This window comes from Cydia amplana, chromosome 4 (assembly GCF_948474715.1).
Source record: "Cydia amplana chromosome 4, ilCydAmpl1.1, whole genome shotgun sequence".
In the NCBI taxonomy this organism is placed as follows: Eukaryota; Metazoa; Arthropoda; class Insecta; order Lepidoptera; family Tortricidae; genus Cydia; species Cydia amplana.
The window spans coordinates 21404910-21425374 of NC_086072.1; the positions used below are offsets into that span (position 1 = coordinate 21404910).

Sequence of the window (20465 nt, forward strand, 5' to 3'; positions counted from 1 at the left end):
TATTGGTTTATGTATTGTTTTAGACCGAAGTTAATTTTGATCTACCCCCAACCGCCCTTAGGCGTAGGGTGATCTAATGGGGGTGATCTAATATAAGTAACTGAAGAAAATTGATAAGGAGCCGACCCCAAATAAGAATGGGATAAGGCTAGAAGAAGAGGAACCGCTTACGATCCGACAAGCTATAAAAATGTAATTAGCGCCTGTTAAAAACACGTGCATTGTATTCTGCGACGTTGCTGTGAAATAAAGTGCAGGCGCTTTGCAGTATATAGTTAATTTTTGGCATAGTACAGTAAGCTGCAGAGTTATGTGACCCCTCTGCATAGAAATTTGTTTCCAGGGGGGGGGGTCTCTTAATGTTGTTAGATCAATAAATAAATTATTAACTTGATCACATTATATTTTTTAATTCAAAGAAAAAGCTGATGTATTTTGTTTCATAAGATATTATTCGGTTCAATGAAACAGGAGCAATCGAATTTAAACTGTTGTGAGACATGCTAACATTGAATAATTTTAAGAAGATGGACTGCAGCAACTCCGCAGTGGCAGAGCACGCCCTGGGTACAGGCACGTCGCACTATCTTCGATTCGACAAGGCGAGATTACTGGTACGGGAAAAATGCTACATACCACGTAAGATACGTGAAGCGATCGAGATTGGGAGGCGCCCTAATTTCAATCGGGATAGCGGCTGGGCTGTGCCGCCAGCATGGAAGCCTGTGATTCCTCAGCAGAATACCAGTGAGTGTTGTGACAGTGTAGTGGACATAGTGAGTTCGTGCTGTGTATCGCTACAAGTGTTAGGTGACCAAAGCCCAAACACACCACTATGTCCGCCTACAATGACAGCGGAAGACCTCCCCCAACCGGTTTTCTAGGCGCGCGCGCGGCGTGCGACGCGGCGTGCCGCAGTACGCGCTACACGGCCGTCGTGAACGCTGCTCGCACTGTTAGTGCTTGAGAAAGGAGACCTAGGCTCTCCGAAACATGTCGCGCGAATGACTTAAAACAAGTGAGTCTAAACCGTAAAATTATCAGCTTAAGCTTTCTTTATGAGACATCAAATATAGTGTGTCAAAGGACTGTCTCATTTCAAACATAGACAGAGAGAATCATACTGTCTTTTTCTTACACTATAGTAGTAGCACCCAAAAGAAAAGGCGTGTTGCGGATGACATATGTGAAAAAATGCATTTTATTTTGACGAAACCTGAGGTGGATGAGCTTTCTGTATATTTTTAAATAAATTTGCTTTTTAAAAACATATAATTCAGGTGCGTTCCATTTTAGAATTTCGAGCATCTCAAAACTTATCGAGTGACCTAGTGACCTACGTATTGGAGTAAAAGAGAATGGTTCCCTGCAATGTGCGAATTTCGGTTTTCGCGGTAGGCCCCCAGATTCGGTTTAGAACCGAAAGCGAACCAATTAGATCAGGTACTCAACATGACCTGATTCCATTCGATCGATCACCGCAAGCCGTTCTCTTGCTGACCACTAACGAATCTAACGATGGACTGAACGTGTGCGTTTAACTTAACCCTCTCTAGCACAAGGCTTGTGGTTTTTATTTTTTTGACAGATTTTGATAAAAATTGGTAGGTTTGAAAAGCTCCTTATTCTGGTCGGAATAATCACGAAATCCAAATTGGGGACAAAAAAATGTATGAAAATTCCCACAGAGTTACGGAAAATTCCATACGTTTTCCGTAATTCAGCGGAAGTTTTTGTAGGACATACGGTGAAATTGTGCTTATGTTGTAGAGAATAAGGACCTCTATCCACCAAATTTTATCAAAATCTGAGAAAAATTAAAAAACGTCAACAAAATAAAAAATATCCCAGATTGGGCCCAAATAGTGGCAGCCAAATATATCGTAACACACTTGTTTTACCGTAGAAATAAGGATTTGTGTGTACCGATATATTTGGCCACTTTGCCATCACTAGAGTCTATGCGGACAGAGAAGAGTCGTAGAATGTATTGGATCCCTTACATTTCACGACTCTTCTATTTCCGCACAGACTCTATCAATTTGATACTGACTATAGTGACTCTGACTATACATCCAAGCAATCCTCTCTACGGCAATTTAAAAACCAATACCGCAAAGAGCTCTTCACTGCAATTAATCACATACGTACTCGTATGTATGCAACGGTTTTAATTTTAATCCCATTCCACCCACGAGTGTTTCATTACAATCCAGAAGGGCTATGATAGCCGTCTGTTTATCATTTGTCACCATGCCTGTCACGTTCTAACAACTATGTAAGTGCGAAAGTGATGCATGACGTGACAGGTGATAAAAACACGACCATGATACCGCTACAGGACGGTGTTTTAAAATGATAACGAAACTCCGTTTGTATGGGAAGGTGAAATTCGTCCGAGCTTTCTGCCAAATTAGAGTCGACGTCAAAGATATGTTTACATTTTTCGCCTTATTACAAAGTAGTAAGGTGCAAAGTGTAAACATAACTTTGACGTCGACTGTACACAACAGCAGTCATGTACTCCGACATAGTTATGTTTCTACCAAATTGTCACATGTTCCGACTGATAGTGATATGATATGTTAAGGGAAGTGGTCGGCCATCACCGGACGAGGGTCGGACTTCCCGTATCGGACGATAATATATGGCCTGCCTAATTGAGGGGGGATTAAAATCTTCTCGTGGCAGAGGTGTAGGGTTGGAGCCGGTGTAGCTTTATTTGACGTTCATATAAGCGCATTGTAATATAATATGCCTGCTTGAATAAACTATATTTTATCTTTATCTTATTTTAATATCAAACATGAAACATTTATTCAGCAATTAGGCCCCTGTGGCACTTTTACATGTCAAATTTTTACAAGCAATAAAAAAATAACCGAAAATCATAAAATACAATTAAGTACAAATATGGAGTCATTGAAATAATAGATATGTATGCAGAAAAGAAAAAAACCGGCCAAGTGCGAGTCGGACTCGCGCACGGAGGGTTCCACACCATCAACAATAAATAGAGCAAAAAAATCGTGTTTGTTGTATGGGCCCCCTTAAATATTTAATTTATTTTATTTTTAGTATTTGTTGTTATAGCGGCAACAGAGATACATCATTTGTGAAAATTTCAACTGTCTAGCTATCGCGGTTCACGAGATACAGCCAACAGACGGACGGACAGACGGACGGACGGACAGCGAAGTCTTAGTAATAGGGTCCCGTTTTTTACCCTTTGGGTACGGAACCCTAAAAATCGTGTTCTAGAACCACTTTGCTCCCTCCTAGCGCGAAAGAAAAAGCCCTTTTTCGAATAAGTGATGTGAAAACATAGTTTAATTTTAGAAATTGCTTTATGCTCATTTAAATTCCTTATTCTGACCCATCTCCACAAAGGTTATTTCCCCAATCGCACAAATAACATTCCATCTTTTACATACTTAGGTAACCAATTTAACCATACCATCAACCATTTTACATTTACATACAGCGACACTCTCAACTGACCATTATTCGTTCTTATTACTTTGGAATAAGGTTGAAGAAATGTCGGATAACAGTGTAAAGGATTGGACATCGGTCAACACTAATTACAGACCAAAATTGAACTTTATCACATTACAATAAGGTTCACAAAAGGTCAGTTAAGTGAACGATTGCACGGTGAGATCATACCATTGTAAGAAGCTGATGAGGGTATTCCAATAAATAGCCGTTTTTAAAACAAAATGGCGGAATTGTTCAGTTTTTTGTATGAACTAAAGCCGTTTTGGCATGGAAAGGTGCTTGGCGAGTTTTCTATATAGAAGATTAACGTCGTTATTTGAGGTAATTTGCGACCTAGTAGAGATTTACATGTTTACTGTGAGTTTCAGTCTTGTAAGAATGGCTTGAAAGGCATTATTGAAGATAATATGCAATAATGGTAAGTTATTCGCTGTTAGACTTTTATTTTAGTGAAAATTGGTTTTTGTACGACGACTCTGTAGCTAACAAGCATACGACTTACCTGGGGGTAAGTAAATAACTTTGACAATGCAAGAAATTAATTAAATAAGTACCAGCGTAAATGACTTGAAATTTATTTAAATTTCACTCTTTTGTATAATTGGTCCGAACCCCTAGTGTAAATTTCATTCGATAGCGTGACGAGCGTAAGTGTAAGGCCTGAATGGACGCTCGAGTTGGGCGTGCAGCGGGGCGGGGCGTGCGGTGTGCATGTTTTAACAAATGCAAGCGTATAGGAGCGGCCTTAGTGCACGCTGCTCAAATCACTAGTGACCCCGACGCCACGCTGCACGCCCCGCCGAACGCTCCGCTTCGAGCGTCCACTCAGGCCTTACACTAAGTGTTTGCGTTAAGTGTCATTTTGTATGGGATATTGAGTTTCCAAAACGTCCTGCTTGGCGCGCTGTTCAAAATCTCCCACAAAAACAGACATAACGCAAACGCGAACGCTCGTCACGCTATTGAATGAATTACACTAGGGGTTCTGACCAACTACAAAAGAGTTAAATTTAAATACATTTTAAGACGTTTACGCCGGTACTAATTAATTTCTTCGATTAGGTATTATACGCGTATTTATTTTTTAGTTAAAGGTCGTCGATAGCGTCGAGGAAAACGCTTAGTGAACAAGAAAGCCATTTCTAATTTGACTATTTGATAAGGTTTGCATTTTATTTTGATACGACCATGAATCAGCGTGTGCCGCTGCACAAATCAGCGCTGTGCGCCGTAGAGTATCGTAGTAGTCTCTCAGTATCACTCTTTCATAATAGTGCGACAGTGACAGTTGCGTTTCGTACGCTACGCACCCAGATTAGATATAGTGAGTCAAAGGTCTGTTTGATTTCAAACATAGACAGAGAGAATCATACATATCTTTGTCTTACGCTAGTACTAGCACCCAAAAGAAAAGGATGAGTATAGTTTTTTTTGTTCCTATTTACTGACAAGATTTGGTTGACCCAGTATAGGTTACGAGTCGTCTCATCAGGCGCATCGCTCGCTCTATTGGTGCGCTTGAAATACTTGTGGCAGCATTCACGGTCGTATTAAAACAAGATGAAAATCTTATCATATCATCAACACAGAATCGGCCTTAAGAAAACTGACAAGACGGCGCATCTCGTGATAACGCTCATCGTCGCACGCGCAGCGGCCTTGCGCGCTCGTCTCCCGCGCAGCCTCCGCGCTACAACGCAATAACGACCTTGCGGCACGGACGTACGGTTCAATTTGGAATAAGTGTTTTATGAGTACTGAAGAAGGGCTCGTCGTCGGATTCTATGCGCTAAATCGCACCTTGTGACTCGGGAGTTCATTTTGGAATTGCAAGTGTTTTTCGACAAGGCTGTGTTAATATTGACCTTATTACACGGATTTATGGTTCAATTTACAATAAGATTGTGCTTTAATTACTAGTGAAGTTATACTTAGTGGAAGTTTTGGGATTAAGGAATTAAGTGAAGTGGAATTTGGAAGTAACGGACGAAACGGTAATATTCTATATTTTTGTATCAACCCTGCAGCAGTGACATTGCCACACCAACTGCAGTCACCATCCAAATGTCACCTTAAATTAACCTTACCTTCTGGAATACAAGCGGAAGTATCTTTCTAATAACTATAGTTCGTTTTTTTAAAGACTACGCGATCTTGGCGTGTCTTTTAATTGAAAAACGCTTTTTAAAACTCAGTAACTATTACTTATGAAAGCAAAATAATGTAAATAATCGATTCATAATTGTTACATATTTGCCGTGACTTATTTTTCAAAAGTGTTTTTCAATAAAAAGATACGTCAAGATCGCGTAGTCTTTTCTAATGCTAAAAAAACGAACTATAAGGTTGGAAAAAGACCAATCATTACTTACGGTATTTGTGACCCGATATATGATCGCGGTTTACATGCCATCTCAATCAATCAGAGATCGAAAGTCAACATATCTCACGTTCCTGTTTCACACACACATACACAAGTGTTATTTACGCATGCTAGCAAGCAAATATTATAAGTAAGTAAATATACCTACATGGGCAAATGTGTGGTACTTTCTTCGTATTTCATTTAAAGATATAAAATGTTTGGTTAACGGTCAGTATAATGATAACTTGATAAGCGTCATCATGAAAACTTTTTACAAAAAAAATAAAACCGACTTCAAAAATGGGATTTATAGCCATAAAGCTGATTATTTTTGACTGGTATTGTTACTACTTGGCTTGGCACCGACTTCAAAGATGTCAGTTGGTAACTCATAGACTTCAAACAGGATAATATTTTATTTCATCCTTTCTGAAGTCGGTTTTACTTTTTTTGTAAAAAAATTTTATTTTTCCATTTTTAGTTTGAATTGGTGAGTGAAAAATCAATCATCCCCTATTTTCCTACCCTTAAGGTTGGATTTTTTTTCCAAATTTATATGGGACCGACTTTGAGGTATATACCCTTTCCAATAAAAAAATAATTATCAAAATCGAACTACTCTGTAAAAAGTTATGCGTGGTCATACATAAAAAAAATATATATATACGCGTCGACTTGAGAACCTCCTCCGTTTTTTTCGTCGGTTAAAAATCTGTATAAGTTTGAGATTAATTGAGAGATATATAAGTTTTATAATGAATAAACAAATTCTATTCTATTATATTCTGTAACCTAGGGACTTTTTTCAAAGAGAAATGTTTTTTATCGAGACCCTATAGACACTCTATGAGTAGATAACACTATGAGTGTGTTTCTGCCGGTGGGTAAAGGTTGCCAGAGCTCAACGACGGTGCGGAATGTTGTTAGGGTCGGCAACGCGCATGTAACACCTCTGGAGTTGCAGGCATCCATAAGCTACGGAGCTTACCATCAGGCGGGCCGTATACTTGTTTGCCACCGACGTAGTATAAAATTTTGATCGAGATTTAATAAATAATCGTTTCAAAATTAAAACATGCTCTTGTTGTATTTCTTTGGCATAATTTAGTAGTTTTTTTATGACATTTCTAACCCCTATTTACAATTAAAATTTCTTCGTGCAAGGATTTCTAAAGTTTTATTTGCTATAAAAACCACAAATACTACATATTTATGAAGTCTCATGTTATCGTCATGTATATCAATACCTTCACTAGTTATTTATCATTTATTTACACATCTATTGGTACCTACTATTTTAATTATGAAAGTACCGCAATAATAATGTAAAGCAGATTATTTATTTATATTGATACAGTAGTATGGAGATGAAAGTACCTACCTACATTTTAATAACAAAACTTCCGTGAGACAAAGACATATTAAATATATTAAAATACGTGAGTGACCCGTTTTTAATATATTTAAAGTACCTACATGTTTATTCATAACCAATTGGTTCTGATTTTCTAAAGCTAAACCTTTCCTCGAGAAATAATGGCGCGTCTGTCTGTCTGTCTCTTCATCATATAAATCGCTCAGTATTCCTTTGTGTATGATCGCACGATCTACATCGTAGGAAAGCATAGCCGTTAACGATTTTATTGTTTGCTCTTGGTCGCACAGTTTTCTACCAGAGTGTTTCAAATATTTTAATTAAGATACTTTCGATTGATATAACGTCAAAGATTTCCTATTTTAATTATAATAAATGTGAAAAAAAAAATCGATCTATTTTCCGCATCATATTTTGTACAACAATATAAAGTAGTATTTCACTCGGGAGCAATGTTTGTGTAATTATCGTGCTTTGAGACACTCGCAACGCTCAAGACTCCACTTCTCAATACACTCTCTATGCTCGTGGTCCAATTTTGGAATCTTTCAATTGCTGGGGTGTCTATGTTATCACGGGGGGGTTAAAGAACAACCTTATCCTCACCGTAAAGGTTTTCAATTTTTCAATAATCGAATTTAAACTGTCGGGAGACATACAAATAACGTAAATGTGGTGAACGCTGCTCGCACTGTTAGTGCTTGAGAAAGGAGACCTAGGCTCTCCGAAACCATGTCGCGCGAGTGACTAAAAATACGCGAGTCTAAAGCTTTTAACGTTAACCTTATCCTATTGTAAAATAAATAACTAATATCTGGGAGACCGAGCTTTGCTCGGAAAACATATAAAAACACAAAAATGAGCGATTTTTCGCCACGATATAGCAAATTTCATCGAAATCATTAGAGCCGTTTCCGAGATCCCCGAAATATATAATTATATATATATAAATAAATAAATACTTATACAAGAATTGCTCGTTTAAAGGTATGATATATTATTGTTGTTATGTTCGTTTTTTCCGTAAAAAATGAATTACGAAACGCGAAAATCTCTACCATGAGTTACTTATCAGTACAAAAGGGCTGAGAAACTTGTTATCTCTTATCTTTATGAATGGGCTCATTACGCTAGTAATTTGTCTGTTAAACTGTCAGTTGTAAAACTTGTTAATTCCCTTATTACACAATTAGGTCGCTGGTTAATGCCATTAAGTACACTTATTTATGAAATTTGTCTCGTTAAGAGGAAAGGACGAACGAATTTCATCATACCCTTTTTCCTCTATGAATAATGACGACATATAATTTGTCATAGCTTTTCCCCTTTGAGTTTTAATGAGGTTTTAATTATCTTAATCATCTATCCATATTTTTAGGAAAGTTTTAGTAGCGAAGCGTTCAAAATCTACAACAAAAAGGCTAAGTAAAACTTAACGTAACTTTTTTTACCCGACTGCGCGACGCAAAGAGTATGTATGTATGTATGTTTGTTTCTTTATGGCACTCAAGATACGGAACCAAAATGAGCTGAAATAATCTTATTTAAACAACTAAAACTATGTCATAAACTCATCACTACATAGTATAAAACAAAGTCGCTTCCCGCTGTCTGTCTGTCCCTATGTATGCTTAGATCTTTAAAACTACGCAACGGATTTTGATGCGGTTTTTTTTTAATAGATAGAATGATTCAAGAGGAAGGTTTCATGTATAATTTGTTAACCCGTGCGAAGCCGGGGCGGGTCGCTAGTAAATAATAAATTATTGCAGGTGATTTATCTAACACAGCGTACCTTAATATAATTAGCCATATATATTTTTTATTTTTTTATTTTATTGGTATTCAGGACAACAACAGCCGTAAATATAACTAAGACATATTAATGCTTACACAAAAATAAGGCCAATAACAGTCATCCATTGAATTACATTGTATAATAACGATTAAAAATAGCAAAGATAAGAAAACAACGAGAATGTACAATACACACAAATAATGCTCGATACGCTAGAAATACTATAAACCAGTTGTACAAAGTTTAAGTAATGTAGTTAAAAATGTAGTTAAAAATACCTACTTCTGATACAAAACAAAACCATGACATTGCATCAGTTGTAAATCAGACACCAGCAGACATTCACAAAAAATATTAAGATAAACACCATAATGTAGTACTCAAACTGAAGTTTTATTGTAAGTTAGAATTATTAGGAGTTAGAATTTAGAAAGGTACCTACCTATAACGTACAACTAATTGCATAACCCTGGCACCCAGGAGCACATAGCTAGAAAAAGTTATGATGTAAAGAGATATTGTAATAAGATGTAGGTACATATTTACTTTTTTATTTAAGGAGCAATTATTACCAGTACTGAAATTAAATGTAAAATTACAATAATAATAAAAACAGAAACTGATTTTATATTAATTTTCTTTGAACAAAATGGAATATATATATTTTTTGAATTTATTTTTTGAGCATACAAAAGGATCAGCAGTGCAGAATTCGGTGTTATACAAGTGAGGGATCCGTGAAGACACGGCGTTAGAACCATAGTTAGTGGAGTGGAAGGGAACATGAAACAGAGTTGTGTGCCGAGTTCGACGTCTTGGAACTCGAAACGATAGGCCAGATAATAATTCGTAATATACTGACTCTCAGAAGATACAAAGTAAGTTTTCGACTCTTACAAACTACAAGCGCAGTCCGACACATCAGATTAATTATCTGAATCCAAGATCTTATTGTTTTTAAACCATTTCTTAATGGATTGTTCGCAAGTAAACCATCTTAGACACAGACCTAACCTAAACCTTAATACACAGACTTAAGAACTACCAATGGCTAAATGTTTCAAGCACAGTCGCCATCAGATATATCGGAGCGACAGAGTTGCTCAAAAATATCTGAACGCGGACTATAACGCCTTGAGAATAAAGGCGTGTTCAGATATTTGTGAGCACCTTTGCCGCTTCAATATGTCTGATGACGACGAGACGGTTCCGCTGTTGAAACTAACCCAATCATCATCCTTATTTAAACGCATTAAGGTCCATATTAGGTATAGTAAACGCAAATCAAACTGACGACCGGGGTAATATCTCTATCTCTGTCTCCCTGCCTGCGACCACGCGAGTGAGAATGAGAAGCTTTACGACCCCGATCTGGCGATCAGAGGCCAGTTTGGTTTGCGTCTACTATAGTTAGTAGTGTTAGTGTTGGCTTTAGTGGAAATAATCTGGGTCCCACGATAGTTTCTTAACTGAGTCTTGGGACTCATTATTTTGGGATTTGCACAATTAAGGAGGCAACAGTGCTAGCCGATTGTTAGATTTGGTTTTAATTGATTTAGATTGAGGTTGTCTGGAAGAGGTCGCTCTTTAGCGATAAGACCGCCTGTTGTCTACCATAGTTTAAGTACTTTAAGTTATGCTTAATTTGTATAATCATGTTCTTTGTCATATTGGTGAGCAATAAAGAATATTTGTATTGTATTGTATTGTAATCGGTGGATTTCATTTTTCAGGTAAAAACAGAACAGATGTAGAGTTAGACCAAGACAAGTCTGCAACGATTTTGATAAGATAAAATTAGATAAAGATAAAAGATAGTTTATTCAAGTAGGCATAATTACAATGCGCTTATGAACGTCAAATAAAGCTAGGTAGACCGGCTCCAACCCTTCACCTCTGCCCCGAGAAGATTTAAGTCCCCCCTCAATTGGAGGAGGGTATCCCAATATGAGACCGACAACAAACTCGGCGGGACACATCTTTTAATAGCACACGCAGTGCAAGTGTTATTTTAAACGTCAATCTTCTATGAAATTATGACGTATCACATAACACTTGCACTGCGTGTGCTATCAAAATCATCGCAGACTTGTCTTGGTCTAACTCTAGCCATTTTAAAATGAGTGACACATTTCTGAAGGGTTGACATCGCCTGTGACACCTTCGCCTACCGCGAAAATCGAAATTTCTTTATCTTCTTCGTTATCGCTCGAATCAGCAAAAGTGATATCTTAGAAGCAATTATAACGAGATTTAGATTCTAGATTTGCAGGACTAGCCATGTTGTCACCTGCAATCATATATTACTCTTCGAAGGCCGCATAAATATGTGATACACTCTTATGGTTCTACAAATAAGATCGTGTCAGATATTCGCGGCCTTCGTTGTGTAACATACTACCAATCAGATGATAGAGTCGAAAAGTGGTAGAACACTTTCTTGGCTGACTATACAGTATTAGAACGGTCAACGTGTTCACAAATATTCGAACATTTTTCTTCCTACAACGTTTTATTATCATCTCTTAGTCAACTATGTTTGAGAAGAATAAAGGTACACATTATATTATCTATAAGACCACTATGCCTCGACATGTGTTCTATCTAAGTATACGTTATCTATGCAAATAGTTACGTCAAGGTGTGACGATAAGAGGCGGCACACGACAGACCTATTATCACCACGGTACTATCACTACATAACATAGTTAGATATTATAATACAAACAGCAATACTCTGTACTGTCCATTGTGGACCTTATTACAAAAAGCATAAGGTCCTCTAATGGACAATTAGGAGTGTGGGCGATGCCGATGGTATGTTTGGAGGTTATGAAATTATGTCTCTTGTAGAAAAACTATCATCACTACATAGTATAAAACAAAGTCGCTTCCCGCTGTATGTCCCTATGTATGCTTAGATCTTTAAAACTATTGTGTATTTTGGCCAAGGTATTAGAAAGAATAGTCCACATGCAGATTTTGTCAGCATTGAAAAATTCTATTGATAACACTCAACACGGTTTCATTCAACGTAGGTCCACAGTATCTAACCTGGCTTTACTCAATGACTTTATCTCTGAGTCGATGGACAATGGCCATCAGGTGGATGTTATCTATACAGATTACAGTAAAGCTTTCGATCGTATTGATCACGATATCTTAATATCTAAGCTCTATTTGATTGGTATTAGAGGGGATCTTTTAAGATGGTTTAAGTCGTACATAAAAAATCGGTGTCAGTCAGTGGTGATTAATAATTACATGTCGAGCTGGGTATCTATACCAAGTGGAGTCCCCCAAGGGTCTATATTGGGCCCACTTCTATTTAACATTTTTGTTAATGACATAAGTACTTGTTTCCAGTTCTCTAAGTTGCTCAGCTTTGCTGACGACATGAAAATTTTTGCTAAAATTACCTCACCGGCTGATGCATACGCGCTACAATCTGATCTAAGAAGACTGGATACCTATTGTATCACAAATAAATTAGATTTAAACCCCTCTAAATGTTTTACAGTAACCTTCTCTCGTAAATCAAATAATATTTGTACCCCATATTCACTAAAAAGTAACATTCTTCAGCGAGTAGCAAGCATGAGAGATTTAGGTATTATTCATGACTCCAAACTTATGTTTAGTGAGCATATTGATAGTATAGTAGGTAAAGCTTCCAGGTCACTTGGTTTTTTAATGCGTAATTCAGTTTGTTTTACCCGTCCCAAAACTCTCAAAATTTTATATTGCGCTTACGTGAGAAGCAAACTAGAATACGCATCTCAGATATGGAATCCCCAATATCAAATTTATGTTGATAGGGTTGAGAGATTGCAGTTAAAGTTCGTCAAATTTCTTTGTTACAAAATGCGAATTAATTATAGTTCTACCAACTACTTCAAGCTGTGTAAGAAACATCATTTGATCCCACTTGTTAAGCGCCGTGAAATTGCAGATATAGTGTACTTAGTAAATATTATAAAAGGTAATGTAGATTGTCCAAATTTGCTTAATAAGATATTTTTTAATGTTCCGTCAAGGAGGCTTAGGCATTTTCGTCCCATTAGTAGTAATTACCAAGCTGCTACTAGATATAGAAAAAACAGTTTCATATGCAGGGCAGGCATGAGTTTAAATAAAGTTCTTATAAATTGTGATATTGACATATATAGTGATAGCATACCAGTAATAAAAAATAAATTAACTAGATACTTCATGGGTGACAATAATTCTGGCGCAGGTCAGGGCTCGGTGCATTATTGAATGTGTATTACTCGCAAAAGGTTTTTTCTTTTTTCTTCTCTTTACTTATTTTTGTAAACATAGATCATATACATATAGATCATCTGTTCTTATGCTTTGTGAACTTGTATGTGTAACTAAGTTGGGCAAAAACTTTTTATAATTTATTGTATTTCTATAAGTGAGAACCTATAATTGGCTCTGTGATTCTATTGTAATTTCTGGATATATGTAGCGCTGCTGGTTTTCCATGTACTAAAATAAAATAAAATAAAATAAAATAAACTACGCAACGGATTTAGCGGTTATTTTTAATAGATAGAGTGATTCAAGTGGAAGGTTTATGTATAATTTGTTAACCCGTGCGAAGCCGGGGGGGCGGGTCGCTAGTTTAATATCACTTAAAATCACATAAATTTTAAACAAATTGATTCACCGGTAGGTGTGTCATTTTTGTGACATAGATTGCAAACAAGCAGACTACCAGAGGGGTTGTAAGTGCGTTGCCGGCTTTTGAGATGGGAGTACGCTCTTTTCTTGAAGGTTTGAAGGTCGTGTCGGTCCGAAAATACTGCAGGCAACAGTTCATTCCACAGTTAGGTTCCATTAATATCATAAATATTAAACTATTCGATTGAGCGGTACAGTCACCTGCAATAATATGTTAGGTACTCTTCGAAAGCCGCAAAAATATGTGACACGCTCATAATGGCTCTACAAATAAGATTAGTGTCAGATATTTTTGCGACCTTCGTTATGTAATATTTATTATTGCGGATGACTGTACGCGATGTCATAAGAATCTGAGAAAAAAATCGTAATTATAATGTAAATGTCAATGAAAGGTAACATTAATTATCTCAATGGACTAGATCCAAGGCTAACGAAAGCAATGAAGCTATTCTTCGTAGTTTTCAATAAAAAACCGGCCAAGTGCGAGTCGGACTCGCACACGGAGGGTTCCGCACCATCAACAAAAAATAGAGCAAAACAAGCAAAAAAAACGGTCACCCATCCAAGTACTGACCCCGCCCGACGTTGCGGTCAAAAATCACGGTTGTTGTATGGGAGCCCCACTTAAATCTTTATTAGGGCGAGCGAAGCGAGCCCTATCACTATTCGACAAACTATGCATTCTTGTGGTACACTTTACGGAAAAACTATCGCACTGATAGGTTTGAAATTTAACATAGTAATTTAAATTAATGTCTAGATGTGTTATCAAACATAAAAATATCATTTTATAAACCTAAAAAAATAAAATAAAGGAATAACACTTTGTATTACTACTAGCGCCATCTGTTAGAAAAATAATGAAAAAAAAAATTAAAATTCGTGCTAATGTACTATGTGCTAACAACGATGAATACAAAAAACCGGCCAAGTGCGTGTCGGACTCGCGCACCATCAACAAAAAATAGAGCAAAAAAAATCGTGTTTGTTGTATGGGAACCCCCTTAAATATTTATTTTATTTTATTTTTAGTATTTGTTGTTATAAAGACAACAGAGATACATACTATCGCGGTTCATGAGATACAGCCTGGTGACAGACACACAGACAGACAGACATACGGACCCACAGACGGGCTGCGGAGTCTTAGTAATAGGGTCCCGTTTTTACCCTTTGGGTACGAAACCCCAATAAACGAATATTTTATTTTATATTTATTTGATTTATCTCGTTCTTTGGCACAAGTTAAATAAACCTTATTGTATTAATAACTGCAACTTGTATGGGAACTGCACACCGACTGCACGCCAATTGCAACGTCGGCGTGCAGTTCAAGAAAATGACCCAGACCATTGGCAGTAGGTACCTAGGGGAACTCAGGTTGGGTGCAACATAGGCACACGCTGTTTAAGGGGACGGTATATGACGTTTTCGATTTAGAGCTCACTTTGTGCAATCAATTTGTTCAAGAAATGATTAATAACTGCATTAAATTATACGTAAATTTGTTCACGAAGAAGCCGTGTACCGGCTCTTCACGGCATAATATTTTTTATTTGCTGTAATTCTCTACAAATCGACACTAAAAGTATCCAAAAATCAAAATATGGAGTTCCGTTTGAACAACACGCATTACAGTTTTGCCTTTAACAGTAATTGAGTTGTTGTGTGATTTTGAAAGCTAGATAACTAAACTAACAAATTATTATCTACTTATATTTTTACTCACAAATACAACACAGAAATTCAATCCCAAATGTAAACTTTCGTACAATTTCCATACATTGACGACATCACTCAAAATTCTTCTTCGAGTCAGATGGCCGCTGGCCTTGGATCGAAGCAGACGTGTACTTCGTCGTAGCTCGTTTTTGACATTATTTAGACATTTCATCATATACGCATACGAAAATGTATACCAGTAGATAAATTGTATTTCAAAAAATAGGGTAAATTAATTTATTTAAAATTTGATTTGTTGTTATTTACAGGTCGTAACGATCGAAAACAGCAGTAAACTATCCTAAAACAATACGATTACAATTGAATTTAAGTAACTTGTTCCTTCAAAACCCGCTTAAAATGAAAAAAGTTTAAAGACTCGTTTTACTGATTGGGATTGATTTTCATTATGCTGGTATCAATTTTGCGTCATTAAAAAAAAGTATATGACTTCTGTACGTCAATGACATTTGATGTCAATTGTAATCTTGTATTTACGTTAGAGAATATTATATATTCATTTAAATATTACTTACCTATTAATACGAAGCGTAATTCGTTTAATACCTGAAAGTCTTAGTGTCTACACCTACTTTGTTGCCGTTCGTTCCGTCTATATGTGTGCGATTACGTGCTGTTCTCAATAATCAAGAAACAAGCCATAATCTTCAAGAATAAAATAACAGCAAGACCAGCATTTAGTACTAACTAGTTTTTGCGGATTTGGAGACAAGAGATGAAGCTTACAGGCTAATACCGCTGCGGTCTGGTTATTGTTATGTGTATATATCGAGTATTATATAAATTTACTATAAAATAACAATGTTTTATTTCAATGACATTATGTGCGTAGGTATGTATGTTTCGGTGATTATAAGAATTTTGTCCACACAATAATTGTGCAAAGCAGAGACTGCATCATGCTTTCTTTACGGTATAAGCGGTATGGTACCGTTATTATTTATCAATACCGGTTCGTTTTGAAGGTAAAACTATACCGGTTGAAATACAAAGTACGGTACCGGTATAAAATTACAGCAGGGACAACCATTTTTATAGGTGTACAGTCAGCTGCAGAGAAAAGGTACGACCAGATAGATAATTGTATGCAGGGGTGGTACCTTTTCTCTGCAGCTAGCTCTACCTAAACCATCATTGACCGAGCGTTGGCGAAGGTCTCCGTTTCAACTTGGGCAAAAATGCTTTCGTATGTCCGAATTCTTCTCCTTTGCATATCACATTTCTCAACTGATTCTCGTGAAAATTCGGTAGTCCGATATAATTATTCGGTTTCTTTTTTTTTTGAACAATTTAAAATAGGCAGAAATTGTCATAAAGGACTTAAGCGCCAGTAGGGTCTGTGACACTTAAGACCACTGCGATTATTAGGTACTTACTGGCCCCTATTTCACCACGACCACGGTGACAGGTGCGACAGTTGTCGACATCACTGTTGCTGACGTCACAGGCCTCCATAGGCTACGGTAACCGCTTACCATCGGACGGGCGATGTGCTTGTTTGCCACCAACATTTTAATAAATAAATAAACTCCATTATATTGCCACTAAAAAATTCTTATTTTGCGAAGCTAATGACAATTGTCACAAGAAACACGGCAACTGTATCGAAATTGCGACACAGAACTCATTTCCTGTCAAGACTTACCGAAAATTCTTTGAAAAATCTTGTGACAATTGTCACAAGATTTTTTTGCGAGAGAAATGTCTGTTTTATCCGATATAATAAAGTTTTTTTTTAATAATAGGTACAATGACGGTGGCAAACACGAATACGGCCCGCCCGATGGTAAGCGGTAACTGTATTATTAAATTGTACAACGGGACTTAATCGCGTATCTAAGTTTTAAGATTTACCTCCGACGTTTCGAGGACGGCGTTGTCCCCGTGGTCTCGGAGAAGACTGGCTTAAGTTGACATCAGCATCTTCTAACCGCGCGAGTTTTTCGAACTACCCGCACTTGGTCTTGTTTATCCGCTTGAACGTTTTGCGGTTCCGTTGTACAATTTAATAATGTGTAAAAATCGTGAAAGTTTAAATCAGTGTTAGCGGTAACTGTAGTCCATGGATGCCTATGGCGTCAATAACAGTGATGTTTTTGTCGTACCTGTCACCGTGGTGAAATAGGGGCCAGATTACGCCGCGCCGCGTGGAACGTGAGGTGCATTGGGGTAAATGCATACCATTCACTCAAGGAAAATAATCTCCCTTATAAGATCACTCGTGTGTCTGCCATTTTGTTAAAGCCAATTTTCACCGTAACTACTGGACTAGTTCAATTGAAATTTAGTACACATATGTCAAGTAAGGAAGTAGTAAGTCGGTGATCCGAAGATGAGTAACGTAAATAAATGAACTTTTAACTTTGCGGCGATTTTTGGTATCATGTGACATATCAGATATAATACATAATTATAAGTAGGTGAGCAAAAATGTACCATAACCTAACTCAGAATTGTATTACATAAATACATATACAAAAAATAGTTCAACGCCAAAAGATTAATGGAAGACCTATGTCCTATAATAGGTGAGTTGGTCTTAAACAAAAAATATGCAATAAAAATGTGTAACTGTGGAACCCATAGTGAATCCTACTCGTACATGATTGGTTTTTATATTATGTACCTATAAGATATTTTCTACTTTATACTTTATAAGTGTACCTACATAATATTTACTTATAAGCAGTTGTCACGTAAAATATTTGTAGATTTTTTTGGAAGTATGTGTCACATCATCATCATCTTCCTCGCGTTGTCCCGGCATTTTGACACTGCTCATGGAAGCCTGGGGTCCGCTTGGCAATTAATCCCATAAATTGGCGTGGGCACTAATTTTTATGAAAGCGACTGCCATCTGACCTTCCAACCCATAGGGGGTAAACTAGGCTCTTATTGGGATTAGTCCGGTTTTCTCACGATGTTTTCCTTCACCGAAAAGCGACTGGTAAATATCAAATGACATTTCTTACATAAGTTCCGAAAAACTCATTGGTACGAGCCGGAATTGCAATTCGCACGCTCTTACCGCTAGGCCTCCAGCGATTTTTTTGAAGTATGTATAGCACAAAAAAAATATTTAGAAATGTAACATTTAAGGTACGTAATTAAAATACGGTATAAACATTATTGGAGAAGACTTGGAGGAAGTGTCATAGGGATCTACATTAGATGCGTGGAAAACAAGTTCTTTTGTCTAATTATAATCCATCGGCAATCACGCGAGCGCATAAAACGAAAATCATTTTTTTTTTCACTCCCTTAAACTCCCTTAACCTAATAACAGTAAAACAAAAAATAAAATATAGAGGGTTACCAACCAGCCAAAGAATTATAAGTAGATATATGCACTTATCCCAACGCACCTCACGTTCTACTCTGCACGGGGTTCATTGCCGCTCCTACCGCCGTAAGTAACTATCAACACCTACATTATCAAGGCTACGATCGAAGATAATCGCTTCAGCACTGAAATAATACCGGTGGAATACCGGTATAATATTTTTTATTTTAATTGTATTAATTTAATAGTGAAACAAAAGGCGAATATACCACATAAAAGTAAATCGGTAAAGATATTAGGGGTACATTAGCCAACACTGTTTCCATATATTTTCAAATTTTATTTTGTCCGCCTTAATTAAATTTTGCACCCTGCCGGAACTTTATTTATTTAAATTCTCATTTAATTGATTTTGAGCCTTATGAAAAGTCGTATAGAGTAGTAAATAAAATTTTACATCTGACTTAATGACATCTGGTTTTATTCGGTTTAACTTTAGAAAACGCGTATCTCGACAAAGCCATAATGTAGAAAATTGTCAACAACCAAATGAATTATTAGAATTTAAATACGTCACGTGTGACATGAACAGACAAGGAAAGCAAGATTAAATGTATTGTTTCTCTTTCTTCTTTCAATGGAACGCTTTTCCTAAAAGGAGGCCACTAAACTCAAAACGCTATCTTAAAAAAAAACTTGATGGGTCAGTGACCTGTCCCAGTAAAGTGAGGTAGTGTGCGTGAAGTGCGCTTGTGTGTGAAATGGGGTAAATTGACAGAATCTGAAAATTTACCCACCTCTACCGTCACCTTAAGTAATTCGACACGTCTTGATGAGCACTTGGGAAAGCAGTACGATAGAGTTGATGCTGAACCCTGGCTGTACCTAGCGGAACTCGGGTTTGGTGCAACATAGACACACACTGGGTTGGACATCCGACTCGTCATGATGATCACTTGGTAGAGCATACCCAAGATAGCTGTTGTACCCTGGCAGTACCTAGTGGAGCTCGGGTTTAATACAACATATGCACACGCTGTTTTGGTCATCCGACTCGTCTTGATGAGCACTTAGGAGAGTAATAGTACCCAAGATAGAGCTGATGCTGAACCCTGGCTGTACCTAGAGGAACTCAGGTTTGGTGCAATATAGGCACACGATGTTTTGGTCATCTCACTCGTCTTGATGAGCACTTAGGAGAGTAGTACCCAAGATAGAGCTGATGCTGAACCCTGGCAGTACCTATTGGAGCTCGGGTTTTATACAATATAGGCACACGCTGTTTTGGTCATCCGACTCGTCTTTTTGAGCAGTTAGGAGATACTCAAGATAGAGCTGTAGCTGAACCCTGGCAGTATTTAGTGGAACTCACGTTTGTTGCAACATAGGCACACGCTGTTTTGGTCATCTCACTCGTCTTGATGAGCACTTAATAGAGCAAATTATCAGTAAGTTTATGTGCGGAGCAGCATGATTACCGCCAGTAGGTGTCCAGACGGGATAGTTTTACGCTCAATTGTGTGGTGTGGACGCATAAATAAATTCAAGGACATTGGCTCGCTGACCTGACATTATGTAGGAAAGCCAGTTGGCTTCCTTGCAAAAAGTACTGGGTGACCGTGTAGGATGTAATAAGCGCTTATTAAATTGTATATTACGTGTGGATGATATTGGCAATTTGATTTTGTCGTCTGGACACGTTTTTAAT

At 37.2% G+C, this 20465-nt stretch overlaps 1 protein-coding gene across 2 annotated transcripts in view; it reads left to right on the top strand.

The window, feature by feature from the left end:
• LOC134647393 (proline-rich protein PRCC) overlaps window positions 1-20465 on the top strand; it is a 432482-nt gene that overhangs the window by 54178 nt on the left and 357839 nt on the right. The window lies entirely within an intron of this gene.